This window comes from Neoarius graeffei, chromosome 17, assembly GCF_027579695.1.
Source record: "Neoarius graeffei isolate fNeoGra1 chromosome 17, fNeoGra1.pri, whole genome shotgun sequence".
Taxonomy (NCBI): domain Eukaryota; kingdom Metazoa; phylum Chordata; class Actinopteri; order Siluriformes; family Ariidae; genus Neoarius; species Neoarius graeffei.
The window spans coordinates 20,955,604-20,978,861 of NC_083585.1; the positions used below are offsets into that span (position 1 = coordinate 20,955,604).

Genomic DNA, 23,258 nt, shown 5'->3' on the forward strand with positions numbered 1-23,258 from the left:
CAAGGACACTTCAGCCCAAGGCTGCCCCATGTTAACCTCACCGCATGTCTTTGGACTGTGGAGGAACCCGGAGGAACTCCACACAGACACGGGGAGAACATGCAACCTCCATATAGAAAGGTCCCCGTCGGCTGTTGGGCTCAAACCCAGAACCTTTGTGCTGCAAGGCGACAGTGCTCACCACGACACCACCAATTTCCGCTCCACTTTAAAAGCGGAGACGAACTACAGTACCAGTCAAAAGTTTGGACACACCTAATTCAGTGGCTTTTCTTCAATTTTATTAATTAAAAGACTTCTTCGTGTCTTAAAGTAATGATGGATGTCGTTTCTCTTTACCTACTTGAGCGGTTCTTGACATAATATTGAGTACTCCAGTTGTGGAACAGGGCTATTTACTGTATGTTTATTATTTACTATTGGACCTCAAATGCATTAAGAGGGCAAGAAGTTGCACTAATTAACTTTCGACAAGACAGACCTTTTAACTGCTGGTTAAGATAATGACAATAGTGTGCAAAGCATCATTCACGTAAACGCTGGCTACTTTGAAGAATCTGAAATATGAAACATTTTTTGTTTACCACACAAGTCCATCTATGTTCCAGATGTTACTTCATAGTTTTGACGTCTTCGGCATTGTTCTGCAATGGAGAAAAAGTCAAACTACAGAAAAACCTATGAATGAGTACGGGTGTCTAAACATCTAACTCGTACTGTATTTTTAAAGACGAGCGCACGCTTGATGATGTCATTGACGCTACAGGTCATTATTGATGGACGGGCGGCATCATGTATGCTAGTTCCAGCTTGCTAGAATTGGATTATCCTCACAAAGCCAACATAAGACCCCCCCCCCCCCCCCCCCCCCCCAATCCCCAAGAAATAAAAACCAATATCAGCATTGTTCTCCCACTACAAAGCGACCAGAACCACATGCAGAAGCCAGGTCTGCATAACATTAGCATAGCAAGTAGCACATCTGAATTAATTCCTCAGTAAAGCTCTTTCCAGAATTGAGTGTGGAAAGATGAGGGGAGAAATTTCTACCTTTGCCCAATTCCCAACATCTCATCTCATTATCTCTAGCCGCTTTATCCTTTTACAGGGTCGCAGGCAAGCTGGAGCCTATCCCAGCTGACTATGGGCGAGAGGCAGGGTACACCCTGGACAAGTCGCCAGGTCATCGCAGGGCTGACACATAGACACAGACAACCATTCACACTCACATTCACACCTACGGTCAATTTAGAGTCACCAGTTAACCTAACCTGCATGTCTTTGGACTGTGGGGGAAACCGGAGCACCCGGAGGAAACCCACGCGGACACGGGGAGAACATGCAAACTCCGCACAGAAAGGCCCTCACCGGCCCCGGGGCTCGAACCCAGGACCTTCTTGCTGTGAGGCGACAGTGCTAACCACTACACCACCGTGCCGCCCCAATTCCCAACATTTTCATCTCATTACCCTTCAAAAGTTTGGGGTCACCCAGACAATTTTGTGTTTTCCATGAAAAGTCACACTTTTATTTCCCACCATAAGTTGTAAAATGAATAGAAAATATAGTCGAGACATTTTTCTGGCCATTTTGAGCATTTAATCGACCCCACAAATGTGATGCTCCAGAAACTCAATCTGCTCAAAGGAAGGTCAGTTTTATAGCTTCTCTAAAGAGCTCAACTGTTTTCAGCTGTGCTAACATGATTGTACAAGGGTTTTCTAATCATCCATTAGCCTTCTGAGGCAATGAGCAAACACATTGTACCATTAGAACACTGGAGTGAGAGTTGCTGGAAATGGGCCTCTATTAGCCTGGGCCTGCAACATCCTAAGCGTGACGCAACACGAGGGCCTGTTGCGAGCTTAGTCTGGCAAGGCAAGCTATCTACAGCTCTTCCAAGCTCCCGAAAAATCGGGAGCCAATCAACTTTGAGCATCTCCAACGGCCCTGGGTAGAGGCATATTCAAGACAGTGACGTAGTAGAACTGCGACCGGAAGCCATAGATTGTTTACAGAATCTATGCCGGAAGCACTTCATTCACTAGAAACATTACGAACATGGAGCAAGTTCTCATTGAAAACGGAGCAAAGAGCAGCCCTGGAGGTATTTATTGAAAGGAAGGACGTTTTCGCCTTGCTCCTGACCGGCTTCGGTAAGAGTTTAATCTACCAGTTAGCCCCGTCGCGTCACATACGTCAGAGGAAAGAGTGATGTGATTGGTTTAAGCTTCGTCACAGCCTTTTCTGGCTTCGACCAGTAGCAAACTGAGGCATTTCAGGGAGGCGGGTCAACCACGCGCTTTGGGAAACGGTTGGGCTTAATATCTTTGCCAGACCAAATGCTCGCAGAGCTTTGAAGTCGCGTTAGCCAGACTAGGCCTCTATACACCTATATAGATATTGCACCAAAAACCAGACATTTGCAGCTAGAATAGTCATTTACCACATTAGCAATGTATAGAGTGGATTTCTGATTAGTTTAAAGTGATCTTCATTGAAAAGAACAGTGCTTTTCTTTCAAAAATAAGGACATTTCAAAGTGACCCCAAACTTTTGAACGGTAGTGTGTATATATATAAATAAACACACACACACACACACACACACACACACACACACACACACACACAACTAAAGGAAGGCTGTCTGTCTGTTCATCTGTGCAAATCGACACGGCTGGACACACACACACACACACACACACACACACACACACAACTAAAGGAAGGCTGTCTGTCTGTTCATCTGTGCAAATCGACACGGCTGGACACACACACACACACACACACACACTCCATACTTTGCACATGGATTGGTGACACCCCAAAAAGGCCCCAAGACAACATTTTCAATTTTCCAAAACATGGGATTAGTGCGAATCCAACACACTATTCAGTTCCCGTAGGCTACATGCTCACGCTAACACACTGCGCGCAGCCTTGGCAGGGAATCCCCTCCCCCACTCGCCTGAGAGTTTCGATTGTATAGGACCATGAAATAAAAACTCTAAAGCCTAGGTCACAACCGGACGTATGATTTTTTGGCCGTGCGATTTTTGCCGTTTCCCAAATCGCTACGTTTTTTTTGTTCATGGAGAAAGACGTATGTTGGCCATAAGTTTGTCTTGCAACCTGAAAAAAACGTAAGCGCCCGTAGAGTTTGTTTGACATGACAAAGAACCTCTGCGGCCGGTCTGCGGCTCGAACATCAGCACGTCACAGGCGCGCCCTCCGTGCGTTTCTTGCGTTTTTTGCACGTAGACCGGCCGTAGGAGCACGTACGGCCGGTTGTGACCGAGGCTTAACCGAGGACGAAATAAAAACTATTCGAAAACAAAACTCCAAAAAATACAACAAAATATGGAATAAAAGTATTTGATGGTAAGGACGTATCTTTTTCAAGAGTGATTGATTATTATCGCCAGTTTCCCAAATTGCTACCGTCATTTCGCCCGTTTGTTTACATTCTAAGCGGAAATGATTTTGTCAGACGTTTTGTATCAAGTTTTTATTTATCGAATTTGCAAAAAAAAAGCTCTGTTTCTCAAAATCCAGTGAATGTGGATAGAATAAAACAGTTATTCAACTCAATCTCGTCGTACATAACTGATAACCGACTCGATTTCGTGGAATAACTGTTATATACACATATATGGTTTATAAAACGGCGTCTTGGTTTTCATCAACAAAAATGAATACTGCCGGAGTGCGGTCTCATTTCCCAGCCTAGCACCAACATCCAGCTGCAAGTGTGAACTTCTGGTTTAATTAGAAACTAGAACGAGGTGGATGGTGGGATGGAGGGTGGAGGAGATTAGCTGCAGGCTGACGTGAATGTCGTGATTGATCTGATTCAGATGACATGCACTTCCTTCTGCTGAGCGCCAGGATTCCGCATTTCTAAAATATGCATGGCCTACATTCCAGTCTGATTCCAGCTTCAATCTCTCTCTCTCTCGCTCTCTCTCTCTGCTTTGGCACAGCTCATTATTCGGGCTTGACCCAATTTCCAGGTTCCTCTGCTGCAGCGGCTCAGCTGGTTTTGTCGCAGCTCAGTCCGATGAAGCTTTCCTGGCACACTTCATCACAGCTGGATTCCACACGATCCTGCACACCTGACCACACCATTCACACTGGAGGAGCAGGAACTGCTCTTTGTTCCTGTTAAATCAGCGAGTCGAGAGCGTCTACTTCAGCTCGAATACTTTTACAGTGTGAAAATAAATAAATCTTGCTTTTCTTCCACATCAAGATGTGTGCAATAGGATTTTTCACTGAGCTCCTGAAGATTCCTCACTTTGAATTTGCTTTTGCCGGCATGCAATTTACCAACCTGCACAAGCTTATGGGTTCTCCTCGATTCTACTTTTTTCCAAATCATCATTTATATCTGATACCCACCAAATATCATGGCATTCTGATAGAAAGTCTAATAGGCTTTTAAAAATGTACGTTATACAAAATAGCTCAAAATATAACATGGTGCGAGTGTATGGTCCTTGAAATTTTTGTTCATTGTAAAACAAGAAATCTTGGAGAAAAAAAAATGGGTGTGTGTTCAGGAATGACAGACTTAAACATCAAAAAGTCAAAAGTCCCTCTCACGCCAGGATCTGGTCTTCCCAGGCGGTCTCCTGTCCCAGTACTAACCAACTCTTTAAGGCGTATGGGTGCGGCGCCAATCTCCATTTCGATAGCCCTCGGCCTCTCGCCTATACAGCTAGGGTTACAGTGGGGGGCTGGTCCTCTGGTAACCGCAAGAGTCTGACTTCCCCACTCGCATCTGTATTGCAGCGTGCCTTGCCAGACGGTAGTAGGTACCAGTTTTATGATGGTCTTTGGAATGACCCGATTGCGAGTAGAACTCGCGATCTCCCGGTCGAGAGGCGGATGCGCTAACCACTAGGCCGACTCGCAGCTCCCTAATTAAACATAAAACATCAGGCTAATATGGGTCTTCTCATTGTTCGGGTACTGAGAAAGTTCTGGTACCTTTTCTGCCACATTCTGCTCTCCGTGTCATCATAAGGCAGAAGAAAACGTACAAAAAAAAAAGATTTAAAATACCCACTCTGAACAAAAGCTACACTTTTCAAACCAACTTGACTGAAGAAGTCTATTAACGTTGTAAATTATAAAAGACAGTCATTTCACTCATTTATTTATTTATTTCATTCATCTTCAGGTGGGTCTAAAGTGTATCCCGGGACCACTGGGCATGAAGCAGGAATACACCGTGTATGAGATGCCACTCCATCTCAGTCCACAAACATGTTCATCTAGAGGCCAGTCCACCTACTAGGATGCTTTAGGGAGATGGGAGAAACCCGAGAAGACATGAAATGAAACTCCACACACACACACACCCTTTCCACCAACGCGAACCAAATGCTAGCTCTGGGCTGGTGCTAATACTGGTTTGGAGTTGATTCAACTTGCGAACCTTCTAAGAATTGGTTCGATTTTCCACGGGTTAGAGAGCCACCATCCAGCCAAGTCATAACGTCACTGTATCCGTCTCTGATTTCCCAGCCACTAGCGCTGCCACAACAACAACAACAACAACAACGAACTACATTGTCTCTTCTTTTTCTGATTCAGACTAGATGCTACATTAGCTCTGTTTTTTTTTTTTAACATTGTGGTCACAAAGTTTTAGCTGGTCTTGTTGGTCACGATAATCCCGTCCCCAACCCCTGACATAAGTGTTTCTTGGTTCTAGAGCAGCAAGGAGTTGGTGCGGCACTGAAACCTGTTTGCCTTGCTGAGAGACAGTTCTTTGGCTGTCAAAATGCACAGAACTGGTTTGAGATTATTCACCAGCTCTAAACCGGCCCTGGAACTGCCATAGTGGAAAAAGGGTAATATACACCTCAAACCTAGAATCAAACCTAAACTGGAACCAGGCTTGTAGTACTCGAGCCCGACTTGGGCCCTAATTTTAAGGACTCGTGACTTGACTTGGACTTCAGCACTGATGACTCGGACTCGTAAATTGGAGACGAGGATTTGGATTTTTTCTTTATTTTTTGTAACATGCCATAATAATTTGGTGTAAGATATTTATATTTATAGCTACATTATTTTTTATCCTAATTTTATGCAAGAGAATGCACATTCACCTGTTCATATGTCATGTTCAGGAACAAACTAACGTTAATGGCGCTAAAACGCCTGGAGAGACGCCACTAGGATTGTCCGCTTTGCTTATACAGACTTCTTGTGCAGTGAGAAAAAATGCACTGCTGTGTGTTCCATATGTAGAAGAACTATCGAGGAGACGACGGGGACGACCTCGAACTTCAATCGTCATTTGGTAAGACTCCACCCAGAGAAGGAAGTGACACGCTGTGTTCATTGCCCTGTTGATAGTGGGCGGGGCTTGCTGAGCGACAAACTAGCTAGTGTTAACCCTCTCTCATGTTATTTGCCCTGTTGATAGTGGGCGGGGCTTGCTGAGCGATGAACAAGCTTTTTATCTGTAGCCTATTAACTAAAATGTGGCAGTCGAGCAGTAACGTTAGTCCAACACAGTAGCAGAGACGCTTTCACATAAAGGCAGCGACAGCCACCGTCAAATGGTGCGATTGGAGTCTTGTTCTCGGACTCGACTCGAAATTTTCTTTAATAACTCAGACTCGAGGTTTAGTGACTCGACTACAACACTGACTGGACCCATGAAACTCTATGAAGGTAACGCTACACCCTACACCACCCACTTAGTAAATAAATGAAACAATTCGTGAATAAAGCAAAACCTTATTTCAGTTTCCATTCAAAATCTCAATTAAAGGAGAACTGAAGGCAAATTTTTTATTGTCAAAATTCTATTTCTCATTTTATTAAATATCGGAATGCATTTTTGATCGCTATTTTGTCGCTGCTATAGCAAGTTCTGAGTGTTTGAAATATGCTCTGTAATATATCAGCCCATATGTCAAAGCGATGGCCGTAAACGAGATTCGTTGAGACCTGTGCGAGACATCGTAGGACGGAAGTAAAATATACAGCGCAAATCAAAGTGACCGACCTCCACCAACGTCGTCAAAAGACGCGCGCGCCCTCTTTCGAATGCTGACGGAATCAAGCTGGAAGTTTTGTTTGTTTTGATGGCAATCAGGAAAGTTTGAAAAAAGTAGGCAGTAATCGTCATTTAAACTCATTTTTGTGCAATACTTCGTTTGGAAAACAGTTTTCAAAATGGCGGCACTGACACCTGGCTGACACTTCACGTTTCGAAGTCTCGCACAAGTCTCGTGAAGATCGCGCGGATAAGCGACGCCTGCCGTGGACCAAACGAACTAAATTCAACACGGCTAAAAACCGAATAGGCCGATAAGTATAATATTTAATTGCAATTAGCTGCCAATACGAGTCACGATATAAGGTTACTAAAATGGAAAACGTAACTGAATAATACGTTAATTAAGAAATAAAGCAAGTTTAAAAATGACTTCAGTTCTCCTTTAAGCAAGAACAGTTATTGAATGGACCAAAAAAAAAAACTCTCCCAACACCATCTTTTGGTGATAAAGTCATAAATTTCTGTCGTATAACATTTCAATGGCTCTCAGTATCCAATAATCATAACAAAAAACCCCTTCATTCCTCTAAATCTTAACTCGTGGAAACATTGACATCTTTGCAAATCAGATGTCCAGCTCTTTAAATATTCAGCAGTGGGAACCTGTAAGGATCTGCTTCCATGATAGGATTTTAAAATAATTATTTGTGTATCTTGATTGCACGTTTTTTTTTGTTTGTTTTAATAATCTGCATTGTGGTTTGTTTTTCTCCCCCAGTATAACCACTTACTGCTTTTCACATGACCTCCGTGCATTGGGGAAGGAAAAAGGAAACAAAAAAAAACCCCCAAAAACACCCACACAACACCCGACAACAAGAGGCTTGATGTATTTGGATTCGTTAGTAAAATGGATGTCAGTCTTTGAAGACCATTTCATAAGATTTACATATCTGAATGCAGAAAATCCACATTCAAATGTTCAGGATCCCGTGTGCTACTTTCAGTCACTGACCGAGAAACTCGACTGAAATGTTTCCAACCGTGTAACCCTTAGCGCTGGGTTAGAAGAGGTTATAATGTAATAAAAGGGCTATAAATCACTGTGGTGCTTTCTTTTCATGATTCCCTCGATCCATCGTCGTTTCCTAACTGAATCTCCTAAAATGAAGAAAGTGTGCTTCATTAAAAAAAAAAAAAAGATAGGAAAATATAGACAGACATTATTTTCCTGTGGCTCTTTTAAGGCGTGTGTGATCAAAAACAGTTAGTCGACAGCTTTTTGGGTCTCGGAGTGAATTATATTTGTGTCAACAGGAGCGGAAGTTAGTGTAGAGCTTACAAAATAAATAAAATACATCACGTTTATTCAATCTCGTTAACATTTAATGGCTTATTTATTCACCCACAGGTGTGTTCCTGATAAAGTTTCTAATCCATGGCAGGGTTTGATAACGGTTTTGTGAGAATGACTTGCACAACCTCCTGCATTCTCTTTGACCCAGTTGAACAATATAGTCGGCGTATCAGGTGAAAATTCAAACTCAGTCCAAATCGCTTGAAACTGCTCTCATTGAATTCAGAACTGAATGCAGAACAACATACTTTTCACAGAATTAAAATATATGTGTATCCGTTCTTGAGATATTACAAATCAAAGATTGAAAAAAAACGGCTTAATTTTCAGAAAACGGCCGTAATATTCTGTCTGAGGATCACATGGTCCAAAATGGGCCTCATTAACCAATGAGATCAAATGTTTTTTCTTCATAACGTTTCTATTTTTCAAGATATTTACATGGAAATTGGCGGCACATAGATGGTTGTATACCGAATACAAAGTTTGAAAATTAGAAAAAACAGATTATGTAAATTAGCATTTGATTAGTATTAATTATGATAATTAGGTAACCGTTAAATCGGTACACTCTCTTCTTCAAAGTGTCACCAAATGGCTTTATTTGTGCAATATAAAGCTGACCTTAACACTTATTTATACATCACAAAACAGGAGAAATCAATGTTAATTATAAAATCTGCATAAATAAGCATTGAATGTCTCACATCTACCGTTCTCTATCAGAATAAAAAAAAACCCCGATTATTTCTAATCCCCTCTTTGTGCTCTGTAGGCCTTTGTATTTCTCAAAAGTAGGGCGTACTAGTGTTTATATGAAAGAATATAAATGATAATCTTCACAGCTTTCAAGGCGAACCTCGAAAAAACTGTCTGATCCACATCCAATAAACAATTCACATTAACTGAACTGAAATTGACACTCGCGTTTCTGACTTCTGGTATTTTAAAATCTCATTCCGACCACTAAGATCTCAATATGTTTCATCAAAACAACTCCAGTTCTATTCTAAAATAGTTATTTACATGAACCAGTTTGAGTTGAAAAAAAATAAGTAGGTAAAGCTATGAAAACTCACTTCAAAGTCTCCCGTGAATCAGAACATCAAAACTAGCAGACGGAAAATTTTGCTGAATCCTTCATCAGAAACAGTGAGAACGAGAGAACGTCCCTATAAAAGTTCTGATTGATATTCACGAGTAATCCAGTCAGAAACTGATCAGAAGAGAGAGAGAGAGAGCCTGACCGCTTTCCCGTGACTCAAAAAGAAAATCACCAGCAGTTTCCCGACGTCCCGCGAGCAGAGAGTGAACTCCGTTGCACCGACTTCAACCTGCCGTTACTCCCAAAGTACTGAACAGATCTTACCCAGATACATTTCTTCGGAAAACAAAGATAAGATTTATAATGATAATATTCACGATAGAAAATATTCAAGAGTTAAAAAATAACAGATTTGGAAACTTTGATGAGCGTCTGCATGGACAATTTTCACAGCACGGCCGGCGAGCGTCTGATACGCCGACTATAGGCAACTTCATCACACTGAGTGTTGGACGCCTGTTCCAATCTTAATCCCCACACACAAGAAGACTACAATCAAGTTTGTTCAACTCCACTGACACTGTTCTTTACCCTGCTCGATCAAAACAAGCTTCTATATCATTAGAGATTTGAGACTGAGAACGTGTCTGGGGGGCTTGGTGTTCTAGTCGGGGCAATGCTGGTATGAATATTTTTCAGTTTTGAAATTTAAACATGAAATCTTAAATATGAAAACATGGCCGAATTCCACATATCTAAATATCAAAATGTTCCAATACGTGGAGTTTCAACCCTTCTACACAGCTGCCTCATCTCGAATCGTTTCATTTTCAGCTTGCTTGAACTTGCATGCTTGATGTTAACTCCTTATCTCACCTCCACTTTTTTTTTTTTTTAAACAAGTCCTTACACCCTATGGGGCCGTGCCCAACAGACTGAAACCCCCGTTTGACAGGTCACAATGAACATTAACGCTGCGTTCAAATCAATATCGAAACTTGTAATTCCCCACCTCCGGCAAAAGAAAATGCCCCGTCAGTTTGAAATTCCAGCTCGTCAACTTGGGATACACTCCAAAAAATGATTTCTTGTTAAGAGAAAATATCTTTCACACTTCTACTCATTTCAAGCTTTAAACTGTCATATAATTTTGCTTCTTTCTAGAATTAAAGCTAGACGACCTTTCGATTTCATAAAATCGGTTAAATTTAGTTCCGTCTGAAATGTGCTCATTGTGATATATGTTTATTTCTGTAATATCTCACAAAATATCAGGCCATTCTGTGGCTGGGAAGTTATTTAATTTGAGAGGATTAAAGCAAATAATGTGCATGAAATCGCTCGCTTTGTGCAGTCAAGCAGACAGAGGAAGTCCGTGTGTGTGTGTGTGTGTGTGTGCATGCGCAGGTTTCCCTTTGAGCGTGCACTGATAGTTCCATCATTCTGTCGCTAAACGAACAGCTGATCACACCGAGGTGCTCGCTGAGCGCCGATATTTATTAGTTTGGTCCTGCGTTTCCTTTCCTTCGTATATAACATAACGTCTTTTCTTCTCGCTTTCTTTCCATTACTGTAGTCGGTCTTTCACGTTTCATTCGCACACTCACGTCCTCCATTTTCCTCTCCTGTTTCAAATTTGTATCCCACAATGCCTTGCGCAAATGGGGAAAGCCCACCACGTGACACATGACGTAGCATCTTGAATTGGGTCATGGTGAAGCAAGAACAACAAGATCAACTGTGAGCTGCTGCTCACTTACGTATCCCCCCGTTCTCGCTGATATCAGAATGCACGCAATCGAAGGAACAGGACGCTTATTATGAATGTTGACTTCAACAAATAATGAACCCTGAAACCAGTAAGTAAAGAGCCATGTCTCTCGCCATCCTGGGAAACTGCCATTTTGAAATACCGTTTTGCTTCTTGAAATAGGGTCAAAATGCACCCTATATGTTGCGTAAATACATTCAGTCGGTAAACAGGAAGTCGATGTGCGACAGACCTGAAAACGGTATACACGGTATAGAACCCCAAGCTGAAGCTCGGTACCAAATATCAAGCAGTTGTGATTTGTAGCTGCTGAGAAAAGTGTTAGGACAATTTTGTAAATGCACCCTATGTTTCGTAAATACATTCAGTCGGTAAGCAGGAAGTCGATGTGTGACAGACCTGAAAACGATATACGTGGTATAGAACCCCGAGCTGAAGTTTAGTACCAAGTGGTAATGATTTGTGGTTGCTGACAAAAAGGGTGTTCTGGATGGACAGAAACACAGAGATATGGACGGACAGACAGAGGTAAACTAGTATACCCCCCCTTCCTTTGGAGTGGGGGTATAATAAATAGCGGAGAATTGTTCGATTAAATAAAACCTAATTAAATTGGAAGTCTGTGATTCAAATTCAGTAGCTTTCAGTCCACTCAACAAAAATAACTGGGTGTCGGGGAAAATTCTTTTTATGACCTACACTTGAAAAATCTGAAAGGCAGTCTAGCTTTTACAAATTGCTTATGCTCTGAATGTGTTTTTTAATCATTTGAGTACAGGGACAGAGGATGGGACCTCAGCATCACTCGACTGTCAAATTATTGCCTTCTTGTTTGTTAGAGGGTGGCACGGAGGTGCAGTGATCGATTGGGGCTTTTCTGTGCAGAGTTTGCACGTTCTCCCTGTGCCTGTATGTGTTCCTCCCACAGTCCAAAGACATGCACATTAGGTCAACAGGCTACTCTAAATTGCCCATAGGTGTGAATGTGAGTGTGAATGTTTGTGCATCTCTGCGTTAGCCCCATGACAGATTGGCGATCTGCCCATGGCGTACCCCAACTCTCGCCTGAAGTCAGTTGGGATTGGCTCCAGCTTCGCCTGTGACCCTGACAGATAAGCCGTCTACATATTGCATGGCTAGATAGATGTTTGTTCAAGTTTTTGGCATCCAGGATGGTATAGAGGTTATGAATTAACATAAATCCATATGCAACCTCTTAGATACAGTTCCCTCTGAAAGTATTAGAACGGCAAGCCCAATTCATTTATTTTTATTGTACGCTGAAAACATCTGGGTTTGAGATCAAAAGATAAATCTGAGATATCAGAATGTCTGATCTGTGAAAACTGAAATTATAATTTATCAGCATATAGTCATCTTTATTTTATCCACATTCACTGGATATGAGCAATCGCACGCTCTGATTGGCTTCTCTACTACTAGGATATCAGCTCATATACCGTGAGTCAAGAAAAACAAAATGGCAGAGCGTGTTGCTGAACCAACCGAGGACGAAATAAAAACTACTTGAAAACAAAATCTCAAAAATACAAAAAAAAGAATGATCTGCCAATAGAATAAGAAAATTTCAAGCCTGAAATGAGGAAAAGCGTCTAAAAGTAAGCTAAATAATCTTATATTTGCGTCCAAATAATCTTCTCATAAGAAATACGAGATAAATTCACCCATATTAAAGATCTTTTCTCTTGACAAGATATCATTTTTTTGCAGTGTAGTCTTCTCAACTACGACTTTCATCCCAGTTTATGGAGGGACACCAAATTCAGTCCCAGAAACAAGTTACGCTCGTAATATACAACCCCGATTCCAAAAAAGTTGGGACAAAGTACAAATTGTAAATAAAAACGGAATGCAATAATTTACAAATCTCAAAAACTGATATTGTATTCACAATAGAACATAGACAACATATCAAATGTCGAAAGTGAGACATTTTGAAATTTCATGCCAAATATTGGCTCATTTGAAATTTCATGACAGCAACACATCTCAAAAAAGTTGGGACGGGGCAATAAGAGGCTGGAAAAGTTAAAGGTACAAAAAAGGAACAGCTGGAGGACTAAATTGCAACTCATTAGGTCAATTGGCAATAGGTCATTAACATGACTGGGTATAAAAAGAGCATCTTGGAGTGGCAGCAGCTCTCAGAAGTAAAGATGGGAAGAGGATCACCAATCCCCCTAATTCTGCGCCGACAAATAGTGGAGCAATATCAGAAAGGAGTTCGACAGTGTAAAATTGCAAAGAGTTTGAACACATCATCATCTACAGTGCATAATATCATCAAAAGATTCAGAGAATCTGGAAGAATCTCTGTGTGTAAGGGTCAAGACCGGAAAACCATACTGGGTGCCCGTGATCTTCGGGCCCTTAGACGGCACTGCATCACATACAGGCATGCTTCTGTATTGGAAATCACAAAATGGGCTCAGGAATATTTCCAGAGAACATTATCTGTGAACACAATTCACCGTGCCATCCGCCGTTGCCAGCTAAAACTCTATAGTTCAAAGAAGAAGCCATATCTAAACATGATCTGGAAGCGCAGACGTCTTCTCTGGGCCAAGGGTCATTTAAAATGGACTGTGGCAAAGTGGAAAACTGTTCTGTGGTCAGACGAATCAAAATTTGAAGTTCTTTATGGAAATCAGGGACGCCGTGTCATTCGGACTAAAGAGGAGAAGGACGACCCAAGTTGTTATCAGCGCTCAGTTCAGAAGCCTGCATCTCTGATGGTATGGGGTTGCATTAGTGCGTGTGGCATGGGCAGCTTACACATCTGGAAAGACACCATCAATGCTGAAAGGTATATCCAGGTTCTAGAGCAACATATGCTCCCATCCAGACGACGTCTCTTTCAGGGAAGACCTTGCATTTTCCAACATGACAATGCCAAACCACATACTGCATCAATTACAGCATCATGGCTGCGTAGAAGAAGGGTCCGGGTACTGAACTGGCCAGCCTGCAGTCCAGATCTTTCACCCATAGAAAACATTTGGCGCATCATAAAACGGAAGATACGACAAAAAAGACCTAAGACAGTTGAGCAACTAGAATCCTACATTCGACAAGAATGGGTTAACATTCCTATCCCTAAACTTGAGCAACTTGTCTCCTCAGTCCCCAGACGTTTACAGACTGTTGTAAAGAGAAAAGGGGATGTCTCACAGTGGGAAACATGGCCTTGTCCCAACTTTTTTTGAGATGTGTTGTTGTCATGAAATTTAAAATCACCTCATTTTTCTCTTTAAAAGATACATTTTCTCAGTTTAAACATTTGATATGTCATCTATGTTCTATTCTGAATAAAATATGGAATTTTGAAACTTCCACATCATTGCATTCCATTTTTATTTACAATTTGTACTTTGTCCCAACTTTTTTGGAATCGGGGTTGTACAAGTATTTGCTTTAAGATCAATCAACACACAGATACATTTGCTTGTTAAACTGAACTCATTGTTGATACAGATTGCTGTTTGAGGAGGAAAATATACATTGCTCCAGTTAGCTGGCTTGCTTTTGCAAAACATGGCACGCTGAAGTGGAAAATGAAAATCATTCCAACCTGTAAATTACTAGGCAAGTCAAATGCAGCACAAGTTACCAGTTCAGCTCCGGTAGTCAACTCTCTAATGTTATTTTTAGGTACATTACATTACAGGCATTTAGCAGACGCTCTTATCCAGAGCGACGTACAACACACCCAGAGGAGCCTGGGGAGCAGTCTGGGGGCTCGGTGCCTTGCTCAAGGGCACTTCAGCCATTCCTGCTGGTCCAGGGAATCAAACCAGTGACCGTTTGGTCCCAAAGCTGCTTCTCTAACCATTAGGCCATGGCTTCCCATACAAGGTCAATACCACAATTTGAGTAACTTCGTTCAATTTGGATTGGTGTCAGGTTACATTGGTCAGTGGATCATTTAAGTTTTTTTTTTTGTTTTTAGAAAACAAGAACTTCCCAAAATCATAATTATCAATACAAACTCAGTTTTACCCGGTATGAGGAAACATGACTGACATATCACCTTGGTTTGTCATGTTGGTTGTTTTTATTCCTGTAGTTCTTTATTTTTCAGTCATGGAAAGTAGAAATTATATTTTGTTTGACACAACAGGTTTATCTGACTGCACGGACTCACAAAAATGATTTCTGTTCGATCAGAAGGCTCCGATAAAAACACGGTGCCATTAGCGGACAGTTTAAAAAAAAAAGAGAGAGAAAAAAGTTCGATATATCATCTGGCTGATATACTGGTAATAGTGATAATGATCAAGATAAACGAACTTTATGAGTGCTTCATTCTCAGTCTAGGGGCATTAAATGAAGCTTAGTTTCATTTCCTCCACCGAATGCCAAAAAATGAAATCTCCGGTTGTTATGAATGCAACCGCTATCAAAAGAATCCAACAAAAACAAGAAGAAATTCTGCTATGCCAAATTGCTTCACTCTGAGTCAGTCAAACCCTGGAGAATCTGTATCAAGTGCTGCAGGAATCGGGTTTTTTTTGTGAATTCTTGGTAAAAAGCCACAAAGAATCATGCACCATGAACAAGAAAACTACATTATGTAAGTCAGAGCTGTGCCGACAGCAAGTTTTAACTGGAAGAGGCCAAGCTCTGCACTACGCTCTATTCAAGCCTTCATCGCACCTTGCATTGACCCAACGTCCCTCAAGATACAAGGAAGACATGCAGCCAGATTCTTCTCCGGTACTCTTGTTCAGGTGGTGGAATAAACTGTGGAGCAGTCGGTACATGATCATGATATAAAAAAAAAGAAAGAAAGAAAAAAAACCACAATGCAAAATGATAGGATCGGATACGACGTGCTGGATCAAGTGCCATTTTTAACCTTCCAGTTAACAAGGGCAGAAGCCAAACTGTTAAATTCAACCAAATTTGCAGTGAGTAATGTGAACTAGGAACTAGAAACTACAGTGGCTTGCAAAAGTATTCATCCCCCTCGGTGTTTGTCCTGTTTTGTCGCATTACAAGCTGGAATTTAAATGGATTTCTGGAGGGTTCGCACCGTTTGATTTACACAACAAGCCCACCACTTTAAAGGTGAAAATTGTTGTTTTATTGTGACACAAACAATAATTAAGATGAAAAAACAGAAATCTGGAGTGTGAATAAGTATTCACCCCCTTTCGTATGAAACCCCTAAATAAGAGCTGCTCCAACCAATTCACTTCATTAGTCACATAATTAGTTGATGAAGATCCACCTGTGTGCAGTCAAAGTGTCACATGATCGGTCACATGATGTCTGTATACCATACATCAACCTGTTCTAGAAGGACCCTGACTCTGCAACACGACTAAGCAAGCAACACGAAAACCAAGGTCAAACAGGTCAGAGACAAAGTTGTGGAGAAGTATAGATCAGGGTTGGGTTATAAAAAATATCCCAAACTTTGAATATCCCACAGAGCTCCATTAAATCCATTATAGCAAAATGGAAAGAATATGGCACCACTACAAACCTGACAAGAGAAGGCCACCCACCAAAACTCACAGACCGGGCAAGGAGGGCATTAATCAGAGATGCAACAAAGACACCAAAGATAACACTGAAGGAGCTGCAAAGATGGAGATGGGAGTATCTGTCCAAAGATAACACTGAAGGAGCTGCACAGCGGAGATGGGAGTATCTGTCCATAGGACCACTTTAAGCCGTACACTCCACAGAGTGGGGCTTTATGGAAGAGTGGGCAGAAAAAAAGCCATTGCTTAAGAAAACATGTTTGGAGGTGGCAGACTCCCCAAACACATGGAAGAAGATTCTCTGGTCAGATGAGACTAAAATTGAACTTTTTGGCCATCATGGGAAATGCCATGTGTGGCGCAAACCCAACACTTCATCACCCTGAGAACACCATTGCTACAGTGAAGCATGGTGGTGGCAACATCATGCTGTGGGGATGTTTTTTCATCCGCAGGGACAGGAAAGCTGGTCAGGACTGAAGGAAAGATGGATGGCACTAAATACAGGGCAATTCTGGAGGAAAACCTGTTTGTCAGCCAGAGGTTTGAAACTGGGATGAAGGTTCACGTTCCAGCAGGACAATGACCCTAAACATACTGCTAAAGCTACACTGGAGTGGTTTAAAGGGAAACATTTAAATGTCTTGGAATGGCCTAATCAAAGCCCAGACCTCAATCCAACTGAGAATCTGTGGCATAACTTGAAGATTGCTGTTCACCAACACAACCCATCTAACTTGAAGGAGTTGGAGCAGTTTTGTCTTGAGGAATGGGCAAAAATCCCAGTGGTTAGATGTGCTAAGCTAATAGAGACATACCCCAAGAAACTCACAGCTGTAATTGCAGCAAAAAGTGGCTCTACAAAGTATTGACTTGGGGGGGGGGGGATACCTATGCACATTTCAGATTTATGTTTTTTTACCTGAATTATTGTTTGTGTCACAATAAAACAACAATTTGCACCTTTAAAGTGACAGACATGTGTAAATCAAAATGGTACTAGCCCCTCAAAATCCATTTTAATTCCAGCTTGTAATGCGACAAAACAGGACAAACATCAAGGGGGATTAATACTTTTGCAAAACACTGTAGGACTATCCATGCAGCAACATATACACTATATGGCCAAAGTTTGTGGACACCTGACCATCACATATGTGCTCCTTCCCCAAACTGCTACCAAAGTAGGAAGTAGACAATTATCTAGATTGTCTTTGTACGCTGTAGAAGTACAGTTTCCCTTGACTGGAAATAAGAGGTCAAGACCAAACATATTTCAGCACGACAATACTCCTGTGCACAAAGTGCACTCCACAAAGACATGCTTTGTTGATGTTGATGACGAAGAACTAGAGCGATGGCCTGCACAGAGCCCTGACCTCATCCCTTCTGAACACCTTTGGGATGAGTTGAAATGCTGACTCCTCACCCGACCCCAGTGCCTGGCCTCGATAATATACTTATGACTGAATGAGCACAAAAAAGACTTCCCAGCAGCAAAGGGAGGACCAACTCCATATGGTTTTCAAATGGGATGTTCAGCAAGCACATCTGGTTGTGACAATCAGATATTCGCATACTTTTGGCCACATAGTATACTAATGCATTCTTATGAAAACAATTAGAATATTGTGAAAAGTTTTTTTTCCGTAGTTTAATTCAAAAAGGTAAACTTTCATACATTCTATCTTCATTACACGCAAAGTGAAATATTTCAAGGCTTTTTTTTTGGTTTTAATTTTGATGATTATGGTTTATAGCTCATGAAAATCAGAAATCCAGTATCTCAAATTATTAGAATATTTCCCAAGATCAGTCAAAAAGGAACTGTCCAAAAAAGAACATGTCCAACTTCTGAAAAGTATGTTCATTTATACACTCAATACTTGGTTGGGGGTCCTTTGCCACAAATTACTGTATCAATGCGGTGTGGCATGGAGGTGATCAACCTGTGGCACTGCTGAGGTGTTATTGAAGCCCAGGTTGCTTTGATAGCAGCCTTTAGCTCGTCTGTATTTTTGGGTCGGGTGTTTCTCATCTTCCTCTTGACAATACCCCATAGATTCTCTCTGGGGTTCAGGTCAGGTGAGTTGCCTGGTCAATCAAGCACAGTGATATCATGGTCAGCAAACCATTTGTAATAGTTTTGGCACTGTGGGTAGGTGCTAAGTCCTGCTGGAAAAGGAAATCGGCATCTCCATAAAGCTTGTCAGCAGATGGAAACATGAAGTGCTCTAAAATCTCCTGGTAGACGCTGTGTTGACTTTGGATTTGATAAAACACAGTGGACCAACACCAGCAGATGACATGGCACCCCAAATCATCACAGACTGTGGAAACTTCACACTGGGCTTCAAACACCTTGGATTCTGTGCCTCTCCACTCTTCCTCCAGACTCTAGGACCTTGATTTACAATTGAAATGCAAAATTTACTTTCATCTGAAAAGAGCACTTTGGAGGACTGTGCAACAGTCCAGTTCTTTCTCTCCTTAGCCCAGGCAAGACGCGTCTGACGTTGTCTCTGGTTTAGGAGTGGCTTGATATTAGGAATGTGACAGTTGTAGCCACTTTCCAGAAGATGTCTGTGTGTGGTGGCTCTTGATGTCCTGACGCCAGCCTCAGTCCACCCCTTGTGAAGTTCTCCCAAGTTCTTGAATCAAATTTTCTTGACAATCCTCTCAAGGCTGCGGTCATCCCTGTTGCTTGTGCACCTTTTCCAGCCAGCCTTTTCAGCAATGACCTTCTGTGGCTTACCCTCTTTGCAGAGGGTGTCGATGATCGTCTTCTGGACAACTATCAAGTCAGCAGTCTTCCCCATGATTGTGGTTGCGTGTACTGAACTAGACCGAGAGATACACACTATTTATATTATTTTAATCAAACTCAAAATGAAATATTCTAATATTTTGAGATTTTCTTTTTGCGCTGTCAGCCATAATTTTCAAAATTAAAATAAAATTAAAAAATGTTTCAGACATCTTAGTTTACACGTAATGAGTCAAGATTTTATTAGAGTTTCACTTTCTTAACTGATGGACAATATTGAACTTTTTCATGATATTTTAATTGTTTGAGATGAACTCGTTATCATCTCATCTCATTATCTCTAGCCGCTTTATCCTGTTCTACAGGGTCGCAGGCAAGCTGGAGCCTATCCCAGCTGACTACGGGCGAAAGGCGGGGTACACCCTGGACAAGTCGCCAGGTCATCACAGGGCTGACACATAGACACAGACAACCATTCACACTCACATTCACACCTACGGTCAATTTAGAGTCACCAGTTAACCTAACGTGCATGTCTTTGGACTGTGGGGGAAACCGGAGCACCCGGAGGAAACCCACGCGGACACGGGGAGAACATGCAAACTCCACACAGAAAGGCCCTCGCCGGCCACGGGGCTCGAACCCGGACCTTCTTGCTGTGAGGCGACAGTGCTAACCACTACACCACCGTGCCGCCCAACTCGTTATCATATTAGCCTTTTTATTATCATTTTTTTAAATGTTACATTGGATTGCATTTGAAAACAAAGAAAAGAAATGCTATTTCCATCTTCAGTCCGCATTTTCTATCCTTGATTTTTTTTTCAGGCTTAAAGGGTAATTCTTGTATTTAAAGACACTACTGAGAGAGAAAGAAGAAGAAGAAGAAGAAGAAGAAGAAGAAGAAGAGAAAAAAAAACACCTCGGATGCTTCTAATCAAGAAAATCTGGCAAGCTCAGTGGTGTGAAACAGAATATTTGCATATTCTGAATGGCTCACCCAGAAAAATCAACCCAAGCAGGTGCATTACTCATCCTTAAATTCCCCTGGGTAAATACTGAAGCAAGTACCGAAATGAGAACTAATTTTTTTTTTAATCCTTAACTGTGCATTTTTGTTGCTGTAACTCATTGTACTACCTGCTTTCTGATCAGGTTTCTTAGTATTCTTAAACTCTCACCTATTTATACTAAGATAAGAATATGTTTACGACCGAGAACACAAAGCATTTCCGTAAATCATTTTGTATAATGACGTCATGACATCGACCAAATTCTGTAAAATGTAAAACTCAAAACGTTTCTGAGCCTAGTGGACTCAAAGACAGAACCTGAGGTGTTTTGGTTTTTTTTTTGAGAGGTTGCGTAATGTAATTGTATTAAGTTTGTAATAAAAAAGTCATGACTAATGAGAGCGCATGGAGCAAACAGAAAGCTGACTGCTTATTTGGCCATGATGGCTGGTTGCACTCTCCGTGTTTAGTCTCGTCTTTGTGTTTGCCCCATTCTGACCTCTAACGTTATCGGCTACGATAAACACGGCGCCGCGTGTTGAGTACGACATTCTGGAAGACGATATGTACTGGAGCCGTATTTGAGCTGAATCTAGTGAGATTAATACAATTATATCGTGGTGTTTCTAGGAAAGAAAATAAACTATTATAACTAAAGGTTTCACGCCTTCCTGGTAGAACGATGCTGTCTTTAGACAGAAACCGAGCATTTTGCAACATTTAGCTTTGCATGGAGTTTCATTTTTCTCTGCACTACTTTCACTTTACAACATAGGGAATTTTTATGTAGCAATAGAAAAGCGACACTTCTGACTGCTACTTAGCTCAGAGGGGGGAAAAAAAAAACTACTTCTGGATTAGGAAAGCTTTGATATTACTACACAGTAGGGGAGAGCGGGGAGACCTGGGACACGTTTTCAGCTTTTGTAGATTGTGTGAAATCCTTTGCAGGTTGCATCACATTCATTTTGCATTAGCGAGTATTTACTGTACCCTCTTACCACAACAGCAGTTTCTCAGCTTGTCACGTATACTGGTGTTCAGAATTCACTTTCTCCAATAACATGAGGCATTGAGAGGAGACATGGGACTAATGCTGGGAGACTTGAGACACAGTGGGGAGGCATCATTTTTACTTATAACACATGAACACACAATGCTGGTACAGTCATAGAAAAATGTCAGTTTACGCAAAACCTGACTCGACAAAACAGCCCCATACTCAGGAAGCAATGGAATAAGTTTAATCGACGTGCAGGTACACGCCCATATTTTTAACAAAAAATTTTTTAGACAATTTTACAGTGCGCTACAAGAAAAAAAGTTGTAGCATGTAGTGTTGTAGTCGAGTCACTAAACCTCAAGTCCAGTCTCGAGTCCCCAGTGTGCAAGTCCGAGTGATTAAAGAAAATTTCGAGTCCAATATCAATCCGAGTCGAGTCCGATACAAGCCCCGCCCACTATCAACAGAGCAAATAACATGAGAGAGGGTTAACACTAACTAGTTCATCGCTCAACAAGCCCCGCCCACTATCAACAGGGCAATGAACATATACTACCGTTCAAAAGTTTGGGGTCACTTTGAAATGTCCTTATTTTTGAAAGAAAAGCACTGTTCTTTTCAATGAAGATCACTTTAAACTAATCAGAAATCCACTCTATACATTGCTAATGTGGTAAATGACTATTCTAGCTGCAAATGTCTGGTTTTTGGTGCAATATCTCCATAGGTGTATAGAGGCCCATTTCCAGCAACTCTCACTCCAGTGTTCTAATGGTACAATGTGTTTGCTCATTGCCTCAGAAGGCTAATGGATGATTAGAAAACCCTTGTACAATCATGTTAGCACAGCTGAAAACAGTTGAGCTCTTTAGAGAAGCTATAAAACTGACCTTCCTTTGAGCAGATTGAGTTTCTGGAGCATCACATTTGTGGGGTCGATTAAATGCTCAAAATGGCCAGAACAATGTCTTGACTATATTTTCTATTCATTTTACAACTTATGGTGGGAAATAAAAGTGTGACTTTTCATGGAAAACACAAAATTGTCTGGGTGACCCCAAACTTTTGAACGGTAGTGTAGCGTGTCACTTCCTTCTCTGGGTGTGGTCTTGCCAAATGACGATTGAAGTTCGAGGTCGTCTCCTCGATAGTTCTTCTACATATGGAACACATAGCAGGGCATTTTTCCCCACTGCACGAGAAGTCTGTATAAGCAGACCGGACAATCCTAGCGGCGTCTCTCCAGGCATTTTAGCGCCATTAACGTTCGTTTGTTCCTGAACATGATGTATGAGCAGGTGAATGTGCATTTTCTTGCACAAAATTAGCATAAAAATTAATGTAGATATAAATATCTTATGCCAAATTATTATGGCATGTTACAAAAAAATCCGAGTCCTCGTCTCCAACGTACGAGTCCGAATGCAGTTAATGCACGAGTCCGAGTCCAAGTCGCGGGTCCTTAAAATTAGGGCACGAGTCGGAATCGAGTACTACAACCCTGGTAACATGATGAAATGTCCCAACTCTCTCAATCTGTCCATTTTGAAAAAAAAAATCCTTAAATGTTTTCCCCCAAAATTTTAGTTTAATAAATAATACTAATATATGATAACTTGAGGCTATATACTTTAATAATAACAACAAGAACAACTTTATTAAACACAAGATCCACTCAGCTGGTTTCCAGTGGAGATGTGTATAAACTTACGCTAATAATCTCTTATTCAATACGTTATTCAATTCGTTAAATATAAAATCAG

The 23,258-nt window shown here is 41.3% G+C and overlaps 1 protein-coding gene across 1 annotated transcript in view; it reads right to left on the reverse strand.

The window, feature by feature from the left end:
- Positions 1 to 23,258, reverse strand: part of sik2b (salt-inducible kinase 2b) — a 130,220-nt gene that overhangs the window by 95,904 nt on the left and 11,058 nt on the right. The gene's annotated exons all lie outside the window — the stretch shown is intronic.